Source organism: Schistocerca gregaria, chromosome 1, assembly GCF_023897955.1.
Source record: "Schistocerca gregaria isolate iqSchGreg1 chromosome 1, iqSchGreg1.2, whole genome shotgun sequence".
Lineage (NCBI taxonomy): Eukaryota > Metazoa > Arthropoda > Insecta > Orthoptera > Acrididae > Schistocerca > Schistocerca gregaria.
In genome coordinates, this window is record NC_064920.1 from 1,163,069,369 (window position 1) to 1,163,091,824 (window position 22,456).

The window sequence follows — 22,456 nt, forward strand, 5'->3', positions numbered from 1 at the left end:
GATCAAAGATGGGCGTCAGCATGATAACCAGCATGATAAAGCAGCAAGCCCAGACTGAAATTTCAAAGAATAATGCCTATGAATCAATGGGGGTTTACTCAAAGCTAAATGGAAAGCCGCTAATAGAGCATAATAAAAATTATGTAAAGAATTAGAAACTGTCTTCATTGAATCATAATAGCCTTGGTTCCTACAGTGAGCTAATATTTAAGTAACTGTACTGTTCGCCGACTGTACACTTATGCGTAATGACCTCCTCCACGCCCCTCCCCCCCCCCCCCCCTTTACCAACGATTCATTATTAGTCGTCATACTTTTTAAGAGACTTCCTGTTTGCTGTTTTAAGAATTTGTTTTGTTCCTGGTTATCTTCAAGAGTCCCGTCTTTGTTGGTTATCGTACTGTTTTGCTTAGTTGGTCCAGGTGTCATTATTTTATCCATTTGAAGTAATTTAAGGATATCCTTTATGAGTCAATGTGCTGTGCGCAAACGCAACCTTTTAATTTTATTATAGTGATGCAAACGTTTCAGATGCTCTTTGTAAGCATTAAATATACTTAGTCACATAACTGCTCTGAGCGCTACTTACTTGTTTTCTCTGCAATCATTGTATGCAAGCCTCATTCCATTCCTGTCCACTGTTTGACGCACCTGCCGTTAAGTTATGACGGCGTCTTTCTGTATTATGTTTCTATAGGTACACTTGTTTGTGAGTGTGATCCTACCATTGCACTATTCTGACCTCCTGGCACGACTTCACTGAGGTGTATTTCGTTGAATTGCATAATCTAAGATTCTATCCCGTGGTCACACGATATTATATTGTTTTTTGACTAGTTATCTGAAGGTTCATTTGATTCGACGCTTGCTTCCATGTAGAACAGAGACACTGTATGGTTACTTAAAATGTTGTAAAAGGAAAAATTTACGGTCAGTAGCAATTCCTTATTCACACTTAGAATCGCTGAGTACTGCTTATGTTGTTAAATCTACAGATAATCACAAGATGCTCCACCAAGGCGAAAGACGTTGTCAATAAGAGTGTAAACTACAACCAAGACTGTCAATATTAAAGATAGTGTCTATACTTTCAGTTTTTTATTTGTTGTACTCTTCGACTCATAGCCGCGTTTGTGGCACGTTCCGGACTAAGTGACTGCCGGGCTGGCACCGCATGACTCGTATACATTTCGAAAACTTTCTCTCACTTACACATGAGATAACATTACACTTAGATACATGGGGTACACAAATTTCGTAACGGGGAGAAAGTGTTGGCGACGGTAAGGAAATCAATCTACCCTCTACCACTAACACTGCCAGATACAGATTAAATTTACAACCCAGTGAAAGGAACGCCATAAGGACAGCAAAAAGAAGAACGCATTTATTCATGTCTCCAGTACCTTTTTAAGCGTTAGATCATTTGTTTAGAAACTGTAGTGGAACACAGTGGCATCATGAGATTCGTAGAATTAGTACACCATAGTGCCAAACTTCCTCTTCACGCGTTATTTTAGCTGAACGAAAAGCAGTTGGGTTGTTTATGATTGTCTGGTAGGATAACTGTTATTCAACAGTTTAACAGTTTTCTTTGTAATGACGTGCGGATACATAGAGTTTTACGTAAATAATAAGTTTGCACGTCTTGTTAAAATAGATTAGCTCCCAGTTATAAAGTGCCAACTTAGTTTTGATGACGTTAGAGATAGTTCCAGCGATATCGAATTTTAGTGAAGTATCACATAAGTTGCAGTATTTGTAAAATATTCTTAAGACGGAACTATTATTTGTTGATTTTTACAGATTCTCATTTTACTTCCACTTCTTACAATTCATTACACAGAAAATCACAATCATTAATACATCAGGTACAACCACAGTATTCATGCAAAAATATAACATCAAGTTGTACATTGCTCTTCACGATTCATAGCAAAGTGCTTTGTGAACTCAACCTCAGCAAAGTAGAAACGCCAGTGACGAGGTAAAATCCTTGGCGCCACATTACATAATACATAGTAGCTAATATATTAATCCCATATTGTTCTCGATACATCGGGATGAATAAAATTAAAAGTGGACTAATTTCCGCTTTTAAAATATGACGCAAATTCAAACTGGTCCATGTCCTTTCTTCCTTTCTTTAATAAATTAATAATCTTTGGAAAAACTATGGAAGTAAGAGATATTGGGGAAAGTTACACAAATTAAATGACTTTAAAATGCAGATGGTTATCCTACGTCATAAACTCAACATAATATAAATTGATAAATTAATAAAATTTAAGTGGCCTCTCTCGCAAGAGGTGTTACATTGATTTTATGAAACAAAATTGAAAACAAGGTTTGTATTTCATATTTCAAAGTGACATTTATAGGAAGACAAATCTTAGTACCATGGCCCGGTAAGCCGTAAAATTATCGATATATATTCGGCTGACTTCAAGCATGGCAGAGCCTCGCCAGACTGCTAAAAACATTGTCTATGTATGCAAAAGCAAAAATGACATACTACTCATCAAAAAATAGCGACAGCCGTAGTTGAAAATAAGGCGCCATAATAAGTTTACGTAATCTGAAGAAATTACATAACATCTTTGTTTATTGTACAGTCTTAATACGAATGCTATCTGAATTCCTTTTATAAGTCTGCAGTATGAGGCAATTCAAGTACAGGTCATAAAAAACAGATAAACTTTCTAAAATACTTCCCACAGACTCAGTTCGAGTTGGGAATTATATTTATTTCGTGTTTTACATTTAGGAATGCTGCTAGTAGTTGTGAGAGGAACATCAGTGTTGTTTTACTCAAGTATGCTTCTACAAAGAGTAGGTCATTGTTACGAATACTCTCACGTGTCTATCAACGTTAGTTTGCTGTGGATATATGCCTATTTACTGAAGACCGCTCCCTATCCGTTTGGTACGCTTTAGTGTTCACTGGAAAAACTATACAGAGAGGACACTAAATTCAACAATGCTCTAGATAAACATATTTTGTTAGAACAGTCATACTTCTACTTGTGAGTTGTTTGTTATAGGGTACTTATCTGTTGCGACAGCCTTACCGAATCAGCTTTCGTGGAGCAGTTTTTAAGGATTTTATCCTTTTCGTCCTACTCTGCGTACAAGGATTTCTTACATGAAATGGTTTCGCACAGCAGTTACTGAGAGCTATATTGCATTTATTACGATGTCGTTATCATTGATAGGTAGCAGGTTTCTGTTGTATTATAATGTGACAGTAAACCGAAAGTCCAATAGTCCTCGCTCTGACGTCATGACATAGCGTCCCCGGTAATTTGGTACTCTACATCTCCGTATGTATTCCGGAGCCCCTGTAATATGTGTGATGTAGGGTACATCGTTTCTTTCATATTTCATGAGCGCACCGAGCGACAGAAGAATGTAAAATTAACAATGTAGGTGATCTACGGTTATCCTGTCTTATTCTCATGGTCTGTACGCGTCACATACTGTACAACGGTAGCGGCACAAACGTCGTATAGGTTTCCTCGAATACAATGTCTCTAAATTTAGCGATGTGTCCGGAGAAAAGGATTGTCCCGCTTCCAGATATTCCAACTTAAGTTCGGTGAGCATCTCTGTTACATTTTGGAGTTGGCTGTGTAATCCACATAAACTATTAACCTCTATACAATTTGATTTACAAACACACTCTTCTTTCTCACAAGCCTTCCAAGATATTTTAGTTTTGATTGCTTTCACTCTGAAATCCTCCATTAGCACTTATTTAAATTAGTCTAAATATTCTTGTATTTCCTTGTCAGTATATGCCTTGGGTATATCGTCTTCAATTATTTTCCTGGATTATCTGTAGTTTATTTGCAATATAAGTTTGTCTACTCTCTCTGAGATTCCCACAATACATGCAATTGGAGCAAAATTACGCAAAAACTCTAATACAACTCTGACGTGAATGAAGTAACAGGAAGTAGCTTAAATATACAGGGCACAGAGATTTTACATCAAATTTCCTTGGAAGAAAGTTATCTCGAAGAGTTATTTAAAAGAAAAGTAATTGTTATCGCAGGCTCAGACCACATTCGAAATATTGTTTTACACTCCTGAAAATACGACTGCAAGTGTGTGATGCTAGCAAAGATAAAAGATTTATCGGTGTTGAAAATAACGGAATAAAACTATTCAGTACAACTACTTGCAAATTCGTTTACTGAACATGGATTTATGATCTGAGTCAAAATATTTGCAAAGGAAGGAATAAAATTTAAGAGGTCCTCTGGGAGAATAACCAAATTGGATTCTGCTAAGGTCGTTCATGTATCGATGCTTTATGCATAATGAAACAAATAATGAGAATACTGGGGATACAATTTGCAAAAACACAGAGAATTCGTTGATCATACATTCGTGTTCGATACAGTCACTATAAAAACGTTGTGGGGAATGAAAAGGGAGTTCCAATTAAAAATTTTATTGTTTACTTCACTCTGCAGTCTAATTTGATGCAGTGCCCCATGTTACACTGCCCTGTAAAAGCCTCACCTTTGATGTATAATATCTGCAACTTACATGCATTTGAAGCTGCTTACTGTATTTGAACATGGTCTCCCTCTACAATTCTCTCCCTCCTCCCCTCCCCCCCCCCCCCAATCTCGTCATCCGCGCTTGAGACTTCACTATTACCAAGTGGACGATTAATTGATATTCCATTATATCACGCAGGAAACGACTTCATATTTGAATCAAACAGTGCCATACATTTTTTCCTTCCACCTTCAGCTCACCACTCTTCATAACTTGTCCCATTTACCTAACTAATCTTCAGCACTATTCTAAAATGTATTTCGTCTTATAGTCTGAACCAGTAAGGCCTCATGTTTCCCATACACATAGGGCTATACTCTTGAAGCATATCTTCATAAAAACTTTTAATCAAACAAATTTATATTTAATGTAAAAAAATTCTTATTCCGATGAATCTTTTTCCTGCTACTGTAGGTCAGCATTTTATATTTTCTGTACTTAGCCCTTAGTCAGTTACTTTAGTACCTAATAGCAAAACCCAGCTAATAATTTTAGGGTCTCCTTTCCAAATCCTGATTTTGATGTGACAACTGTGCATTACACTTGTTTCGTGTTTTATGTTATTCAGCGTGCAGCCTCTTTTCAAGACACTATCCATTCCGTTCAACTGATCTAAGTTTTAACCGTTTCTCACAAAAAGGTAATGCCATTGGCAAATTTCGGAGTTTTTAATTCTCTTTCCCAGTTTCTTTCTCGATTTGCTTTACTGCTTAACCAATGTACAGATTGGATAGCATCGATGATAGGCTACAACCTTGTCTCATTCCTTTCTGGTTCCTTTCTATTTCTTTGACTCATGTAACTGCAATATAATATCTGTACAACTAGTACATAAACATTCCTTTACTATATTTTATGTTTCATAACTCCAGAATTTATTGCAGTTAACAACGTCAAAAGCTTTATCTAAATCGCCAATTGTAGTAAATGAAAATTTATTTTCTTCAGTCAGTCTTTTGAGATAAGTTGCTAAATCATTATTGCCATATATGTTCTTATATTTTCCCGATTCTTCAAGTTTTTCCAATCTTTTGTAAATTATTTGTATCGATATTCTCCGAACATGACGCCATAAATTTATTGTTTCAAAGTATGTAATACGTCGGTGGCAAAGCACAATCTTAAGAATCAGCATAAGTTGTTAGAAAGCATCACGAACAGCTAAAAAATATTGTATTTTTTGGTTGCAGCAAAATTAAAAAGAAATATAAACTTTTTGCAGTTTACGAGATGAATGAACCAACGTCAAATGGGCAACTGGGTCTCATTTAGCCACTTTTTTGTCAAAAACAGCAATCAAGTTAACCTGCTTAGTAATTAAGTTTTCATGTTTACAGTTCGTAATTTACAATGATTTGATAAATGAATCGAGCGGTAGTCATGACGTTTCGATTGGTTGTCAAGCTATGTGTATGTGAGATGAGAAATCGGTGATACTATGTAATCATGCTGGACTGCCTCAAAACTAGTCGCATGACTGATGGCTTAAAAAGAATCATGTTCTGTTCTATCTCACTAACTGCAGATATTGTAACATAGATGTAATATACTTTTTTGATTTTGTTTTGACAAAGGCGACATGCAAACGTTCGATGGTCTTTAAACTGACAGCTGTACGTTTGTGTAACCGATGACCGATGTACAAGGCATTGGAATATTTGGTGGATGATTGGCAGCTGAAATGTACTAAAGTGCGCGTCATTTAAAAAGGCGGCCGAGTTTAGGTTCGTTCTGCCCATCTGTCGTCACAAAACAAAGTCAGCCAATGAACAGAGAACGACGTTCCCAGAGCTTGACTGCAGTGCAGAGCACGGACGAGTCTCTTCAGTTTTAGGAACATTCAGTCATAAATAAAGTAATTGAACAAAAGCAATGTCTTGATAGCAGACTTTCTAGAAAAGAAAGTTTGGAAAAAGCATTATTTATACCAACTGCTTCCTATTCCCTTAATTATTTAAACCAAAGAGCAATAAGCCTCCTAATTCAGGCTATAGCAAGGAAATTCATTCTCACCAACAGCTTTTTCGCAATAAAGAAAAGCGGTAATTGTTTGTTTGTTATTTTACTTCGACGAAACGTTAGTAATTCATAGTCATACGTACAGTGTTTGTCGGTATTTTCCGTGACTTTTTAAAGTACTCCAGGAACTGTGTTGAACGACGAGCTGTGTTAGCGTAATGGTTAAAGTGTTTAGCTGCTAAGTAAACGTTCCGAGTTCAAATTTTGTTCGGTGCTTCATATTTTCTTTATTTGAAAGCAATATAGAAGTGTCTTACTTAATGAATTTTTTTCGTTTGAATGTAATTTTTTGAAATTTCTAGTGGCAACTAAAATCGACCATACGGAAAGTGTATGCTGTGGACTTTTACCTCTGAAAACTCATCAAAATTTCGTGCAATGCTTTACTACATTTAATGCTGCACAATAACTGCATTGAACATCGAAACAGAATTAAGTCATTTATGGGGGAAGGTATCAGTCAAGATGATGTGTAAAAATCAAATTTTTGGGCTAAATAGGTTTTGTGAAATTGAATGATAAGTGTGTGAAAGCAGTCAGAACACCATGTGTCTGCACAGTAGAGCACTGAAGTGATGACAAAATCGCGCACAGCGTGGAGTGCGGGTAGCACGTCTCTGCAGCAGTGTAAAGGTTAATGAGGCCGTGGTGGCTTTCCTTCATGAACTGCGCGCTCCCCCTTAATGTAAGTAGTCGTTAAACAAAATTCTGTGAGAGTGCTAAGTGAAACAGGTATTTACGTACATCATACATTGACATGGGCAATGAAGACTCTTTCATTTTTGACAGTGTTGATTACACATTTCAGACTGTACCTGATGGCATAATACTTTTAAAGTATACATTACCACGTCAATAATATACACATGCTTCCATTACAAACAAGTTAGTGTGTGAAATGATATGAAAGTAGTGACCTACGATTTGCTTTGTGTGCACGAGCATCAATCGTGATCTTGTGTATGCTAGTGGATTCACGGAGTAGTATTTCCATCTTGGATTATGAGATGTACCTTACATACTTGGATCTATGTAAATTCCTGTTACTGCGACTGGTTTATGAGCAGGGTCGGACCATGATAAGAGAAACCTTGACGTTGGTCGCCCATGTGCAAGGTAGTGATTAAGGGTATGCTATGGCCAGCAAATTTTGAGGAAGGGAGAGCATTGTGCACTAATGTTTTTCTGGGTAGTGATTTTATTGTGAGGACTACCTTTGAATTAGATTACTCTAGCAAAACGTTCTATTCCAAATTTCAAGCTGTCAGTATTTATAGGTTATAAGACCATAAGTGCTCCAAAGTTGCTCATATCGTTCAAGATAACTCTGTCGAATTTGGTGCAGCACATTTGAAAGAAGCGGAGGGAAAACCAATTTTAAGACTTCCCAATCAATTTCTGGTTTTCTTCACCTACAGGATTGGCGTTACTGGTAAAATTCAATATCTAATTCAGCTAGCTAATGACATTGCGGTTTCTCATGCACCACATCGTTTATCCCCTCTCGAAATGAAGGGGTTACACCAGATTGTTGGTAAATTACTTATGGATGGTGTCAATGGTTCACTTACCTTCCCTTACACTTCACCAATCTTTGTGCTAGATCAGGGGTAATGTCACAGATTGGCCAGTCGTAGATTATCATGCTCTCAATCAAAAGGTTATCGTTACATAATCTACATAACTGTTTCATTAGGTTGGCCAAGGCACATTATCTTACTATATTAGACCTTAACCTACCTTACTCTTGGCTGCTCTTTGTGCAAAAATCCGAATCCGCTATAGTGTAATCATATTGTACTGGTTGTCAACAGATGTCATGGTACTTTCACGTTAACTAGAGTTAGTTTTATGTGACGTAAGTGTATGTGTGTTTATAATTACTTTGATAACGTAGTGAAATATATTAAAACCTATGAGGAACATATAGAGCACTTAAGGCAAATTTTGGTTCATTTGCACCAATCAGGCTTCGCTGTTAAACCACATAAAATTAATCTGGCACATCATTAAATCTCCTTTTTAGGGTGTTCAGTTGCCGGCATGTGAACTCATCAAGAACGCAATAAGTTTAACTCGATTTATCTCTATCATAAATTATTTGAGAAAATTCATTCCTAGTTTTGTTCATTTAGCTGCACTCTTGAAGTTGTTGGGGTACTTTTCAGTGATCCGTACTTAGCAGTCCACTTTCGATTCTCTCAAGTTTGCAGCAAGCAGTGCTCCAATATTGGCTATCCCAGATTTTGTAAGTCCTTTTACTGTCCAAATCGATGTCTACAGATCTAGGACTACAGTTGTACTGCATCATGTACATGATGGCGACAGAAGACCTTTCTTATTCTTCAGGAGTTTCTCTAAGACGAAAGTTCAAAGCAAGATTTAGATAACATCTGAATTTAACTAGCATGAACCTGTCTTCAATTAGTATCCACTTAAAGCAACAAATCCACAGAGTCAGTGACATGATACAATGCCTATCAATGCTACATTCTGCCGAAAAATGCAGCTTATTAAGTATTCTGGAGGAAATAGAAATTTTCACATATTTAATGAAACATCCTGATACATTGTAAGTGAACAATTCGATCTGAAGAACAAAAAATTCGTTGAAAATTCCGTCAGTATTCTTTAATTTCATTTCATTGCTTTGGTATGCTAACATTGCAAATTAGAAGTAGCATTATGTATACCTAAAGTAATCATTGAATTTACAGCAATTGTCAATGAGAACTGTATATTTCTTCCTAAACTGATTCATTATGCTGATTATATTCATTTATATATAAACCATATAATCGTGTTATTAACTGAATATTGAGATATATTGTCATTGTTACATACTAGAGAACATTACACATAATGCAAATCTCATAACAATGAATTAAAAAATCACATGTCTATAAACCACTATCACAGACACTGTAAGCTACATATTACTAGTCATACATGTATTTTGTGTTATAAAGATGCTGCTGTTGATGTGTAACTCCTGAAATTACTCCAGTAAATAATCGTCTATCAGTAATCAGTTATCAATATGACAGATTTACAAGCTAATAAATGACTGAATGCACTGACATATTTGTAAATTGTACTATAATCGTATCTTAAGGTCAACAAAGTGCTAACTTTTAATTGAACTTATGTAACTACTGTTATGTAAGTGATGCTGTCGTTCAGATAAAAAGGGGCTTTATACTACTTTTGAGGGTGTGGACGGAGAAAAGGTTTGTGTTTATACAATTTTAATTTGAATGGCTACTACTAACGAAGCAAAATTCTTACAGGCACGTGTGGTACATGTATCTAAGACTCAACGTATAAAATGATATGGAGCTAATAATGGTTTTAGTCATTCTCGCAAAGATTAATGAGGTCATGGATCCTGGTTATCTGGAGAAATTTTGTAGCACTGTTATAGCAATAAATGAAACTAAAGAATACTGAGCAGATGGAAAGGGAAGCAGATGTATCAGCGTAATATATAAAACAGAAACAGCCTACTTCATAAATTCAGAATGGGATCACTGCAGACAATAATCCTATCGAAATATTAAAACAAAAGATGACTTCAGCATATTTAAAGTAAGTTAATGAATAGCAGGTGCCTGTCTTTAAGTGTAATCGCTGTATAGTCAAAGAGTCACCGAAAGCCAATTAAGAGGGATTCGTTACTGGTGATGTTACAAATAGATATTATTGGAGAATAAAACAGCAGCAATGTCCTTTTCACTACCCATTTAGCATTAAGTAATTAGTAAAACAGAAATTGCATCTTGGTGATATCACCAGCAGAATCAAACAAATTTTAAATTTCAATTTAGTTTTTATTAAAAAATAGAATCGCTAAGAGAAGAAAAATTAAGTATTTGAAGAACCATTTATAAGACAAGGTCAGTTTGACGATTAAATTATACATAATGCACATATTTGCTGTTTTGTATATGCTACACGGAAGAGACGATGCAATTGGTTGGTTGGTTGTTTGGGGAAGGAGACCAGACAGCGTGCTCATCGGTCTCATCGGTGTACGGAAGGATGGGGAAGGAAGTCAGCCGTGCCCTTTCAGAGGAACCATCCCGGCATTTACCTGCAGTGATTTAGGGAAATCACGGAAAACCTAATTCAGGATGGCCGGACGCGGGATTGAACCGTCGTCCTCCCGAATGCGAGTCCAGTGCCTTACCACTGCGCCACCTCGCTCGGTCGATGCAATTGTATATATAAGAATATGATATGGGAATGTCCAGCAAAGACTTACGACTGTCAGTTAGCGGTATGATTTTCTTATCAAATTATGTTCGTACAAGGCAAGACTCATGCGAATTTCGCTTAAGTTATTTACTGTAAAGCAAAGTCACTAGGAAATGCCAGATGCTGTATTAAGTGAATAAACAGTAACAGAGAAACCAGAGTTTTAGCATCATTTCAAAGAGGAAGAGTATTCTTTTTACAGATTACTAGAAATCCTAAGTTCATGTGAAGTCGTATTGTAAAACAAATCCACGAAAATCGTCACAGATTTTAATCACAAATGTCAACTGCAAACAGGGATTCTTGTTTTCAAACTACACTAATATTATGTCATAAGGAAAGCATTTACTATTTATCATTAGAAAGAGTTACATTAAGAATTATAATTAAATTCTGGACATGATTAATTTGGAAAAAGATTTTTCTGAACATAATTTATTTTCAACTACATTGGATCTGCTAAATTAAAGTCTTTATACGTTGGATGCGACACCCAATTTCTTGAACAGTATTGTCACTGAGGATGACAATGAAGTTCGGTTAATGAAGTGAGAACGGTAGATCGGGCAACACTGGCGACTCACACTACTACTCCTGCGTAGCCGCCGATGTGAACAACCTGTCCCAACCATAGTTCAGGTGAGCATCGTGTGCGTTCCGTGTTATACCTGTTGGGCGAAGTGGTTGTTTAGTGCGTTGATTCTGAACTACCAACAGCACAACGAACGAGCAAAGGATAAATTAAAAGTTTTGTTTTGAGCTTGACAAGACACTGAAAGAAGTGGATCCAATGCTGGTACATGTTTATGGGGATCAAGCACTGTCCATGAAGTGTGTGTGGTTCTCCCGTTTTCGAGGAGGCTGGTGAAGTGTTTCTGACAATCCCCATAGCGGACAACCGGCGACAGCGGCCAGCGACGAAAACATTGATAAAGTGAGGACATTAACCACGAGCGACCGTCGATTAACTGTGCACATGAAAGCGGATGAACTGCACATGAACAGTGAATCCGTGCGACAAATAATTACCCAGGAATTAGGGAAGTGGAAAACGTGTTGTCGTCTTGTGTCACATCACTTGACTGACGATCAGAAGCACGCACGTTTAAAAGCTTCACAGGATTTTGTCGAAACGGTGGATGCGACAACCAATGTTTTCAACGGCATTGTCACTGAGGATGAAATCTGGTGACCCCGGTACGGCACTGAAATGAAAGGCAAAATATGGAACGGCGTTCTCCGGTATCACTTCGTTGGAAAAAGGTCAGCAGAAAAATAAGGCATTAAAACGATGCCCATCACCTTTTTCACTAGTCAAGGCATTATCCACAAGGAATTTCTACCCGAGGAAACAGCGATGAACGCTGCACAGTACGTTGAAATTTTGACCCGTTTTATGAAACGCCTATGCAGGGTACGACCCCAGTAAGCACAACAAGATTCCTGGTTTTGTGTTCACGGCAACGCAGCCAATACCGTCAAATAGTTCCTGGCAAAAAAGGAGGTGGTGCAACTTGAACACCCACCATACTCACTGGATCTCAATTCGCCAGGCTTCTTCTTTTTCCACCGGCTCAAACTCGCTTTGAAGGGGAAGAGATTTAATGATACTCCTGACTTCCAACGAAGCGTCACGTGGCTCTTAAGCGCTATATCGAAGAAAGTCTTCGTGCAAAGTTTCCAGGACATGTATCGCAGACCCCAGCGGTGCGTAGTTATGGGAGGTGACTATTTCGACGGACAGTAACGTAACTGTAGGTCATAATTCATCTAAGTTAATGTTAGCGCTCTTTCACCGGACTTTATTATCAGAGGCTGAAGTAGTGTGATCACTAGAGTAATAACTCTCTCACTTGTCAAGCAACAACACGTGTAGTACTTGTTTAGTGTCAGTACACTACTGCACCACATGGGGGGGGTCGTTCGTGAGACCGCGCCCGGGTTCCCGGGTTCGATTCCCGGCGGGGTCAGGGATTTACTCTGCCTTGTGATGGCTGGGTGTTGTGTGTTGTCCTTAGGTTAGTAGGTTTAGATGTTAAGTCCCATAGTGCTCAGAGCCATTTGAACCATTTTCTTCGTTCGTGAGATCCATGGGGCCGCTCTGGATAGACTAATGTTTTCTTATCCCACTAATTCACCTACAGGGTCAATACTCAGGCCCATGGCTGGTGAGACTATTCGAAGACAAAAATAACTAATAAACATGCGTTCTAAAATGCATACATAAAGAGCTACGAGTACCTCTTCATCTGATACTGTGCAATGAATTTCTTCTATTACAAGCTCTTTGCATCCCGTATTAGATAGTATGGAAGAAAACAAAGGAAAACAGGTCCAGTACACATTGGCCCTAAAACGCATAACTTGAGAGGCATAAAGCACTTGTCCTGTAGAAGAGAGGTGTTTCGGAGCAGCGAAGGTACGCAAGTGATCATTGCTCTTAAGATTTACGTTTCGGAGCACATGTTTTCCAGACTTTTTCTCATCGAATGATCGCTCCTGCCATACCCTTGAACACTGAGCATTCACCACTGGGTCATCCTGAATATCAAACCTATAGTCTGTTAACGATCGACTTGCATAACAGAGGCTGTTGTGTAGATGGGGAACGTATCCTACAGAGTTCGACTTTTCAGATGTCGCCTTTATTAAAAATTTAGGAACCCAGAGCCAGACAGACTTTACTAGAGTTTTGTGTCTGTTCCTCGGTACAGTTCGACCCTAACTAAAGCCTCTAGAAAGTAATTGGCACACATTGTTGGTCAAAATTTTCACCCCAGTTAACGTCTTGGTTAAAATCTTAGCTATCTCCAAAACGTATCGAGTTGATATGCGTCTGATTAAACTTGGTTATTGAAAAGAAGTATTCTGAAGCAGTGGGAACTCTCTAGAAAGTTTCCCCTCTCAGGATGTTTTCTTCTCAAAAGGGGGAGAGCGAAGAATTTTCCGCTACAACGAATGCTAGAGGGCGCAGCACCCGCTGCTGTTCGGAGATGAGAACGCTGCATCCACAGTCTCAAGCTCTCTTAGTGTGTATTCCTCGGAGGAGCACGAATCTAACTAGCCACCATGATTCGAGGGGTGCCACTGAAACAGAGAAGGAACTGCCTTGAGTTTTGATCCTATGAATGAGACTTTGTTTTGTATTTTATCAGGTTGAAGTACCGTTGAAGGACACGCGCTAGGGACGACTAAGGAGTCCCCAGACCACAAATATAGTCGTCTGAAGGTTCGGGCTATTCGCGAGGATATTATCCGCTATTACAATGCTCTCTTTCGTTCACCACGCAGTGGATAGAAGATCGAAGAAGAATTAACCCGGTCAGGGACTTTTTGAAACAAACGTTTGAACTTTTTATTTACCGTGACCTGTGGACCTCAGTTAACTGTTCAATTTGCCCTTGTTGCAGGACTGTAAGCCTTTGATGGTGTTTTCACTTGTAATTTGTTAAATTTTTATAGTTGCCTTGCTAAATAAGGAAAGTGTTTCGGTTACGTCTTAGGTTATCATTGATTTGGTTATGTTATGTGTGATGATGATGATGAGGTCCCATACTCCGAGGAGCGATAGCGGAGGTGGTTTCCCATTGTCTTCCTCCGACCGTAATGGGGATGAATTCTGATGATGATTATGAAGAGGACACAACAACACCCGGTCAATATCGAGGCAGGAATCAAACCCGGGACCCAGTGAGTGGGAAGCGAGAACGCTACCGCAAGACCACGAGCTGTGTATAAGTTGTTATAACTCAGTGTTTAGAGTTGTTTGTTGTCGTTGGGTGAAAAGTTTTTATATAAAATTAGTGTTTCTTTTATTTAATAATACTAGGTTCACACTATATATATATATATATATATATATATATATATATATATATATATATATATATGTGTGTGTGTGTGTGTGTGTGTGTGTGTGTGTGTGTGTGTGAGAGAGAGAGAGAGAGAGCTCAAGATTTCATGATCAAGACCAGCTGCTTATCGCATTTTTCCTGCATTAATGCAGATTGTGTTTCAGTTTTGGTGCCACTGGAGTGTGTGGTTGATTCGCATCGTACTTGCACATATTTCTGATTGAAGTCTCGCGGCAATCGTGTTGCATAGATTCTGTGGTTATGTCTGCAGCAGTTGTGTAAAACAAACTCCCAAAAGAAATTCCTTAGCTGAATTTTGAGGTTTCCTCCTTACACTATCAACTCTTCACTCTCCACCCCTTCGAATATGGAAAGGAAAGGTAGGCCTGCTTACAGACATTCATCTACGTCAGAAGAAGATAATGGATATCCTTATATCAACAGATATTTTAGTGATCTCAGGTGATGCCATGTTGAAACGTTTTTATCTCTTCCACTAAACTGCTGTTAAATAAAAACTAAATTATCGTTAGCCGAACCCAAGATCATGATATTTCAAGAGCAAAAATTGATTCGAGAAATTTCGATACCGTTAACGTGATACGCGAACAGGTCACACTCTTCCAGTAAGTAAAGTGTAGTTGCTCAGGAAATCAAGAATGAGTGCTTAAGGATAAGGTTGCAGATTTTTCTGGAATGTTTTATCAAATTAGGTAGGCCGCTGGTGAGAGGCTGCAGAAGAGAAATGCTAATATAACTGAATAAAAAAATGGCTGTCCAATCTTTTATGTATGGAGGTAAGACACATGTTAAAACGCAGCAACAGAAGTGACGTTTCCAAACGCCGCTAATACCTGCTGCGAAATAGATCTTAAATTATGTAGGAATATCGTAAACGAACCATTCGCTTTTATGTAGGAGCAAAATTCAATGTCCATCGTAATAAATCGGTCAAACGCCTATCAATGTATCATGAAAATAGCCTATCTAAACTAGTTCTACGTTACATTCTGTTCGGAAGACACAATGTAAGACGTCTCAGGAGGAGGTGGAGTGATAAATCGGAACAGGGTAGATGACCTAACATCACATTTTTTTAATTTGTTTGTTTACTCTAAAAGCTATGCCTAAATTACTGGTAACTTAAGTGCTGATTTTACTTCCTGAACGGTCTTCGTTAGTTAAATGAAGCACCTAGGAAAACGAGCCATGTTGCTCAGGTAAACTCGCTGTCTCTCAGCCAGCCAGTAAGCACTGTAAACATAGATGTAGCAGTCTAAAAGAGCTCACGGTGGAAATGAGATCTCACAGCTCACAGTACTTCCGAGCGCCAGAGAGGTTTGTAAACTGGTGTGACCACAACGTATTGTTTGTGGAATGTGATAATTGTGTTTGGATAGTAGTTAATTAATTTGCTGGCTGGTGATAACCAGTTAATACCGGAACAATCGATGGATTGAAGTCAAATATTTGGAAAGGGCGCGTGGGTGGCAAATTGAATAGGCCGCCAGGGAGAAACCGCTGCGCCATCGCGTGGCTGCGCCAGGAACCAAATAGAAAACAAGAGCACAGGGCCTGGTGCGGCGCTGTTAAAAAATGCTATCCTGAGGTTTAAATATGCAACTAGGAGCGGATATCGATGGAACTAGGGGGCTTTTCCACGTCGCACATCTGTGGCGATCGAAGAGCATCCGTCCAGGCCGCCTCTCCAGGAATGCATAAAAGGGACGCATCTGCAGTCCAGTTGGGCCTTTCGGGTCGCAAGTGCGCCGGAGCCGATTCGGACTTGAATGGCGCAGCAACCGAATGTGCTTAGCCAGGGGGGCTGTAACGCTTATTGCGGGCGAGACGGCGCTCCAGCAAGTACTGTAGTTTTATTTAAAGTGCCATTGTTTTCTTATTCTCACCTGTCAAACGTTTCATTTTAGTTCAGATGTTCGAGTGACTGTGTCACACGTAAACCAGCTGACCTAATGGCTGCCCAGGATACCATTAAACCTTATCTTTACCTTTTTTGTTTCTTTTATAGTTTCACTGCAACTTCTGACTGACATTATGGCGAATATCATAATTCCAATCCCAAAGAAAGCAGGTGTTGACAGATGTGAAAATTACTGAACAATCAGTTTAATAAGCCACAACAGCAAAATACTAACGCGAATTCTTTACAGACGAATGGAAAAACTAGTAGAAGCCGACCTCCGGGAAGATCAGTTTGGATTCCGTAGAAATATTGGAACACGTGAGGCAATACTTACCCTACGAGTTATCTTAGAAGCTAGATTAACGAAAGGCAAACCTACGTTTCTAGAATTTGTAGACTTAGAGAAAGCTTTTGACAATTTTGAGTGGAATACAGTCTTTCAAATTCTAAAGGTGGCAGGGGTAAAATACAGGGAGTGGAAGGCTATTTACAATTTGTACAGAAATCAGCTGGCAGTCATAAGAGTCGAGGGACATGAAAGGGAAGCAGTGGTTGGGAAGGGAGTGAGACAGGGTTGTAGCCTCTCCCCGATGTTATTCAATCTGTATATTGAGCAAGCAGTGAAGTAAACAAAGGAAAAATTCGGAGTAGGTATTAAAATCCATGGAGAAGAAATAAAAACTTTGAGGTTCGCCGATGACATTGTAATTCTGTCAGAGACAGCAAAGGACCTGTAAAAGAGTTGAACGGAATGGATAGTGTCTTGAAAGGAGAACATATAATGAACATCAACAAAAGCAAAACGTGGATAATGGAAAGTAGTCGAATTAATTCGCGTGATGCTGAGGGAATTAGATTAGGAAATAAGATACTTAAAGTAGTTAAGGAGTTTTGCTATTTGGGGAGCAAAATAACTGATGATGGTCGAAGTAGAGAGGATTTAAAATGTACACTGGCAATGGCAAGGAAAGCGTTTTTGAAGAAGAGAAATTTGTTAACATCAAGTATTGATTTAAGTGTCAGGAAGCCGTTTCTGAAAGTATTTGTATGGAGTGTAGCCATGTATGGAAATGAAACATGGACGATAAATACTTTGGACTAGAAGAGAATAGAAGCTTTCGAAATGTGGTGCTACAGAAGAAGGCTGAAAATTAGATGGGTAGATCACGTAACTAATTAGGAGGTGTTGAATAGGATTAGAGAAAAGAGAAGTTTGTGGCACAACTTGACTAGAAGAAGGGATCGGTTGGTAGTATATATTCTGAGGCAGCAAGGGATCACCAATTTAGTATTGGACGGCAGCGTGGAGGGTAAAAGTCGTAGAGGGACACCAAGAGATGAATACACTAAGCAGATTCAAAAGGATGTAGGCTGCAGTAGGTACTGGGAGATGATGACGCTTACAGGATAGAGTAGCATGGAGAGCTGCATCAAACTAGTCTCAGGACTGAAGACCACAACAACAACGCAGTTAACTAGATTTTACAGTATGTACGGCAGAAACGGAACCTGTTCAGGGTTACTATTTTTCACTCGACGAAACAACCTGTCTTAGGACGGCCGCGGTTACCTCTCTACATGTACGTACATACTCCGCAATCCACCATACCGTGCGTGGGGGGGGGGGGGGGGGGGGTACCTCGTACCACAACTATCATCTTCTCTCCCTGCTGCACTCCCAAACAGAACGAGGAAAAAAAGGACTGCCTATATTCCTCTGTACGAGCTCTAATCTCTCTTATCCTGTCTTTGTGGTCTTTCCGCGGTATGTAAGTTGGGGGCAGTACAATTGTATTGCAGTCAGCCTCAAATGCTGGTTCTCTAAATTTCCTCAGCAGCGATTGACGAAAAGAACGCCTCCTTTCCTCTAGAAACTCCCACCCGTGTTCCTGAAGCATTTCCGTAACACTCGCGTGATGATCGAACCTACCAGTAACAATTGTAGCAGTACGTCTCTGAATTGTTTCTATGTCGTCCCTCAATCCGACCTGATATGGGTCCCAAACGCTCGAGAAGTACTCAAGAATAGGACGTATTAGTGTTTTATAAGCGTTCTCCTTTACAGATGAACTACATCTTGCCAAAATTCTACCAATCAACCGAAGACGACTATCAGATTTCCCCACAACTGCCATTACATGCTTGTCCCACTGCTTGTCCCACTGCAGTGTTACGCACAAATATTTAATCGACGTGACTGTGTGCAGCGCTACACTTCTAATGGAGTATTCAAACATTATTCCTATTCCTCTGCATTAATTTACATTTATCTATATTTAGAGTTAGCTGCGATTCCTTACACCAATCACAAATCCTGTCCAAGTCATCTTGTATCCTCCACACAGCTCCACATGTTGCTGTTAAGTGCAGGCGAGTGTCTTTCTGTGATTCTCTAAGTCATTCAAGTAAAGAGAATCGTATTTTGTGAATGGAAGGATGTGCATAGTTAAAGCTTACGTCTACACTGGTTCAGTTGAGAAATCTCGTGAACAATTCCCAAGCTCAAGTATTCTTGTAAAAGGAAGTATTTTGAAATTGATGACAAAATTGAATTTATCTAATTCTAATGTTAACCGTGAGGCTACATTTCGAATTCTCACTGACTGGGGTTAACCACTTACACCTCGAACAATATGGGGTTCCGACTAGATTTGCAGCCAGTAAAGAAAAAAGGGTTACGTATTATGAGTCATTGCGAAAAAGATTTCCGACGGTATCGATGACCAGACATTACTTAACTTCATGAGTTATTGAGCTAGGTTACACCGATCCGACGATCTGTAAGGCTAAAATATTCGCTCTTTGTCCTTCGGAAACCTTTGCACTGGGCATCAGTTCCACTTCACTAAATAGGAACTTTAGATTTGGCGGTTTTCTGGGTCAGGAACTATTGGTTCGATGTTCCGGTAATACTCTGTCAGTTCCGACATATCGGGTAGTAATTTTTCTAAGTTGTTCGATGCGGCCCCACAACGAATTGCTCCCTAATGTGGATCTTTTCTTCTCAGAACGGCTCTTGCACACTATGTCGTCAGTAATATACTGAGTGTATTCTATTGCCTGATGTCTTAAGGCCTAACGAATCGGTCGGTCCCTTCTTCTTGTCACTACTTAATGCTAAGAACCTATTCATACCTTATCTTATTTGACCAACAAACTTTCAGTATATTTTCATAGTACCACATTTCCAACGATTATATCTCTTTTCTTTCGATTTTTCCTAAGTGCGTAAGTCATAAACGTACTTCCAAATGTACATATCCAGAGATTCCTTCCACGCAATTAAGCGCAGTGAATAAAACAATGAAACGTTCCCTGTGCCGGCAGAATATTTAGGTGTAGTTTAATTCAACAAAATCAAAAGACGAATTCTGGGGTGGATCTTTTAAAGGTACATAGTGGATTTCTTCCCCCAACTGGAGGTTAAGCTCCGCTTCTAAAAGACGTAAAACTCTTATGGAAGAGTTTAAATTTGAATTGATAGTTTACATGTATGAAGTGTTGCACATATCATATCTGTGACCAGTTACTTTTAACGTAATCCACAAATTACAACTTTGACCAGTTACTATTAACGAAATTAGAATTATAGTAATACCTTCAGCTGCTAATGGGCGTTGATATATATATATATATATATATATATATATATATATATATATATATATATATATCAACAGGGGCGGGTGAAAATCTGTGCCCCGACCGGGACTTGAACCCGGGATCGTCTGCTTAAATGGCAGACGCTCTACCCATGTGAGCCACCGAGGGCAGGGCGACTGCAGGGACTATCTCGCGCAAGCCTCCCGCGAGACCCACATTCTCACCTTGTATGTCCACACACTACATTCGTAATTTCCCACCCCAACACACTCATTATACGTGGAGGACATTCTTACCAAGTCGTGTAAGAGCTCGGGGAATACGTATGCATCCGTCCAGAAGAAGAAGGTCATGGACTTGGTAAGAATGTGTTCCACGAGTAATGAGTGTGTTGGGGTGGGAAACTGCGAATGTAGTGTGTGGACATACGAGGTGAGAATTTGCGTCTCACGGAAGGCGTGCGCGAGATAGTCACTGCAGTCGCACTATCCTCTGTGCCCTCGGTGGCTCAGAGGGACAGGGCGTCTGCCATGTAAGCAAGAGATTCCGGTTTCGAGTCCTGTTCGGGACACAAACTTTCACACATCCTCGTTGATATATATCATCGCCGATCAGTAGTTGAAGGTATTAATACAGTTATAATTTCCTTCTAGACGGCTGCAGGTGATCAATGGTGCCAGTTCTTTCGGCCATGTGAAAAAGAACAGCCACCATATCCATTTAAGTTACTTTTAAACTCGAAAATAGTCATACGTTCATACCTTCTTCTTTGATGACTGAGTTGGCGTAGCACAGACCTGAGAGAAAGATCTACTGTCTCGTCGTTATATTATCAGTCTGCAAATCAAATCATTAATTGGTCACATTTCTCACCCCAAAGTATCGAAGCTCTCTAAGCACCGCTTCTTGGCTTTGCACTCTTCCCGAGGTGTGACGTCATTGTTGATTACAGGCGGGACAGGTAACAGTCTTCCTGAGTGCTTTTACTCCACGCCACGCCCACTGCCCTTTCCAGGCCAATCACCACTGGCCTCGTGGAAGGCTTATCCCCAGGGACCTGTGGGTAGCGGAGCTGCCCTTCCCTATCAAAAACACACACAACGTTTCTGATGCGCAATGAAGGTACTCAACACATTCATGATTTTTTTAACGAGACTGTATATTTATCAACAGACTTAAAACTGCATTTACTTACACAAAATTTTTAGCGTAAAAACGTCTCTCATATCTGTAAAACGTTTGTTCTGTATTGCTGGCGTCATCATTAAAGAATGATTTTCCCACTTTTATGGTTCCGTGCCTCAATTGGTAAAAACAGAACCGTTATAGGATAACCTTGTTGTCTATCTGTCTGTCTCTCTGTGAAAACAATTTTTCTCGACAACGGGTAGACGTACCAACTTGAATTTCATGTTACATAGTAAGAGATAAGCTCCATTAGCGGTGAAAGAAATCAATGCTTTTGAGTCAATGCAATTAGAAGATATGACCACTTACACCACATATTTTGATACTCGCAAACTAACTGATCTAAACGTACAGGGTACTTCCCGTTGACTTATAATCACGAGCAACTTTTTTTGCAGATTAAAACTGTGTGCCAGACCGAGAATCGTACTCGGGACCTTTGCCTTTCGCGGGCAAGAGCTCTATCAACTAAGCTACCGAAGCACGACTCACGCCCGGTTCTCACAGCTTTACTTCTGCCAGTATCTCGTCTCCTACCTTCCAAAATTTACAGAAACTCTCCTGCGAACCTGGAGATCTAGCACTCCTGAAAGAAAGGATATAGCGGACACATGGCTTAGCCACAGCCTGGAAGTTTCATATCAGCGCACACTCCGCTGCAAAGTGAAAATTTAATATTGAAACATCTCCCAGGCTGTGGGTATGCCATGTCTCCACTATATCCTTTCTTTCATGAGTGCTAGTTCTGCAGGTTCGCAGGAGAGCTTCTGTAAAGTTTGTAAGGTAGGAGACGAGATACTGGCAGAAGTACAGATGTGAGTAACGGGCGTGAGTCGTACTTTGGTAGCTCAGTTGGTAGAGCACTTGCCCGCGAAAGGCCAAAGTCACGTGTTCGAGTCTCGGTCGGGCACACAGTTTTAATCTGCCAGGAAGTTTTATAATCATGATGTTTACGAAGTTGCTAGGTTTCACAACACAACCCAGGCAAAACAAACGAGAATCGTTAATTTGTAATTACATCACACAAAACAAAACGTTT

At 39.4% G+C, this 22,456-nt stretch overlaps 1 non-coding gene across 1 annotated transcript; it reads right to left on the minus strand.

The window, feature by feature from the left end:
• Positions 1-20,323: 20,323 nt before the first annotated feature.
• On the minus strand, positions 20,324-20,398 carry Trnak-uuu (transfer RNA lysine (anticodon UUU)). The gene has a single exon. It is a non-coding gene; the product is annotated as a tRNA-Lys (tRNA).
• Positions 20,399-22,456: the final 2,058 nt, after the last annotated feature.